A 3,393-nucleotide genomic window follows, 5' to 3' on the forward strand; every position below is an offset into this window, starting at 1 on the left:
CTCTACCTAACACCATGCACAAAAGTCAGATAAAAATAGGTCAAAGTCATCAACATCACACCAGAATCCCTCAGGTAGAGTGATGACAAGGTCGGCAAATCCCTCCACGACATTGAAGCTAAAGGTATCTTCAAATATAACATGCAACTTGCCAAGCAACTGGAAACAGAGATAAACAAAGGGAACTATCTTAAATTAAGCAGCTTCTGTACCTCAAAAGAAACAGTGACCAGAAACAAAGACTCCGCCATGCGGGCAAGATACTCGCAGAAGCCTACCAGGTTCTCTGAGAGTGAGAACTGGACAATCAGAGTTACTCTCTTCTAAATAAGATCCAGTCTCTGGATGTTGGCTATTGATGGCATTACATGGATCCAGGGGTAGATCGTGGTTTTAACACTTAATTACTAGAAGATGGAGGATCTGGAAGGAGGGGACACAGTCTTGATCTGAGCAGCCATGGAGATCTCATCCCCCGGTCCCGCACATTTGGGTTCCTCTTCCAGTTCCTTCATGCATGAGGCTCCTTCAAGCTTGGGAAGAGTGGTCTTAAGCGTACCTATGGCTGGTTGCAGAGGTCTTCAGCTGCCGGGTCTATGCTCAGGGCGGTGAGGGAATCTCACCCCGCCATCTCCAAGGGGCCCCAGTGAGGAAAGCCAGGTGCGAGGTCAGGAGACTGTTGTTTTAGACATATTTGGAATTAATTTTAGATCGAAAAGTACGCATCATTGAAAATACTTATGTGCTTAGTAATAAATTACTACAAACTTGTTCAATCACGTCAGAGACCTCACTCTGCTCAGAGAACTAGATTTTAATTACAGATCCGTTTTGCCCATGTGTCATGACTGAGAATCTCTATCAGTAGATATGAAACTCACTATACACAAAGATGCACACAGGTTACTATGAGTCATCTATGTTGTTAATGTGAGTTGGCCATTAAACTTCACTGAGACCCTTTGTTCTGTCCTTTATAAGAGCCATATGAGTCTCACCTTCCGTTCAAGTTGAACTTGTAATAAGGTGGAATGAAATCATCAATATGCTTCTCAGCTCATCCTTCAGGAAAAAAATCCTACATACATTCAAGGTGGTCAAAGTGCAGACAACACCATCCACCTTTTCCTGGAGAAGTACACGGGACTGAGGTGAAAACAGCAAAAGGCTCTAGTTTAATGGTCTTAATTAAGGTTTCAAGGAACGACATTAAACAACCTCATATACCATCTTCCAAAAGAATTATTTTGTAAAACTGATGCCTAGGGTATGGTAAAAGATAATATGGTAAAAACCATATTTTTCTTTCTGGGACATTAAATTTCTAAATCTATTTATTCATGCTGCTTTGAAATACATTCCTTGATTAGGAATCATTGTCTGCCATAGGAGTGAGGAAGGACAACACTCAAAGTAATAAGAAGAGAAAAATATGGAAAAATTAACTCCTACTAAGTTTAACACATATACTAAAATTGAAATGATAAAATGATGAGCATGGTCCTTGCACAGAGATGATATGCAAACTTGTAAAGCATTCCATATTTTTGTTGCAAGAAGAATGAACAGGTCTACTTTAAGCTAAGACAATCCCCACAAGTACAAAAATTCTACATAAAGAGAGCACAAATCCACACCACAACAATCTCTCTCAATGTCAATGGACTAAATGTGCCAATTCAGAGGCACAGAATGGGAAGATGAATTAGAAAACTGAAACCAACATTCATTCTGCTGCCTGCAAGAAACACGTCTGAACAATCAAAGCACCCATGGGCTAAAAGTAAAAGTCTGGGAAACAAGTTTTCAAGAAAATATCACCTCCACAAAGCTGGAGTGGCGATACTAGTATCAGACCACATGGACTTCAGGCTAAAGATTATCAGAGACAGTGAAGGTCATTTCTTAATGATCATGGGATATGTACATCAGAAAGAACTCACCCTCCTCAATGTATATGATCCTAATGACAGACCAGGAAAATACTTAAAAACAACTTCTAATTGACTTATAGAAAAACATTGATAGCAACACAATACTAGAAGGAGATTTCAACACTTCTTTGACACTTCTCCATAGATCAAACAGACTGAAGCTCAGCAAGGAAATATTTTCTTTAAGGGGAGTAATGAACAACCATTGGCTTAGGGAAGAAATCAAAGAGGAAATAAAAAATTTCCAGAAACAAATGAGAATGAGGACACGAGCTACCATAACTTGTGGGACACAGCAAAAGCAGTGTTAAGAGGAAAGATTATAGATCTGCCAGAATTCATTAGGAAGAAAGAAAGGGCCTACATGAATAAATTAGAGGTCAAGATTTTGTAAAATGACCAACAAAAGTAGTCCAAAATAGGCTGGAGGAAGGAAATAATAAAACTTGTATCAGACATCAATGAGCTACAATCCCAAAATACAATCCAAAAGACCAATAAAAGCAAAAGCTGGTTCTTTGAGAAAATAAATAAGATCAATAAACCATGAGAAGCCTCTCAAAAAAACAAAGAGAAAGAATTCTAATAAATCAAATCAGAAATGCAAAGGGGGTTATCCTAATAGAAACTACAGAAATACATAGGATCATCAGAGATTATATTGAGATTCTTTGCAGCAGGAAATGAGAGAATTTTGAATAAATTGATAAATTATTGGATTCCAATTACCTCCCAAGGCTGAACCAAGAAGATTTGGAATACTTGAACCTATCACTAACAAGGAAATTGAAATGATGGTCAAAAGTATCCCTGCAAACAGAATCCATGGCCCAGATGGATTCAATAGTGAACTATTTCAAACCTTTAAAGAGGAACTGCTTCCAACATTTTTAAGATTTTCCAGGAATTGAAGAAACAGAAATACTCCCAAATAGTTTCTATGAGGCAAAGATCACCCTAATACTCAAATCGATAGAGACACCACAAAAAAAGAAAATTACAGACCTATTTCCTTGATGAATACAGATACAAAGATTTTCAAGAAAATACCAGCAAAGAGAATCCAGAAACTCAACAAAAGATCACACACTATGACCAAATAGGTTTAACTTGGGGATGCAAGGATGGCTTAACATTCTCTAGTCAATCAACAGAATACACCATCTCAATAAAATAAAGATAAAAGTCATATGATCATATCAATAGATGTAGATAAAGCATTTGATAAGATCCAGCACCCATTCATGATGAAAAACTCTCAACAAAATTGGATTTGAAAGTACTTTCCTCAATCTAGTCAAAGCAAATTACCACAAACCCACGGCAAGCATTATTTTCAAGGGGGAAAAACCAAAGACTTGGAGCAGAAATCAATGAACTAGAATCTCAGAATACAATCAGGCACAAAACAAGTTACCCACTCTCACACCTCCTATTCACCATAGTACTTAAAGTACTT

At 37.7% G+C, this 3,393-nt stretch overlaps 1 pseudogene; it reads left to right on the plus strand.

The window, feature by feature from the left end:
- Nucleotides 1-1,455: 1,455 nt before the first annotated feature.
- Nucleotides 1,456-1,549, plus strand: LOC130037087 (uncharacterized; annotated as a pseudogene).
- Nucleotides 1,550-3,393: the final 1,844 nt, after the last annotated feature.

This window comes from Sorex fumeus, unplaced genomic scaffold (assembly GCF_029834395.1).
Source record: "Sorex fumeus unplaced genomic scaffold, SorFum_2.1 ptg000070l, whole genome shotgun sequence".
In the NCBI taxonomy this organism is placed as follows: Eukaryota; Metazoa; Chordata; class Mammalia; order Eulipotyphla; family Soricidae; genus Sorex; species Sorex fumeus.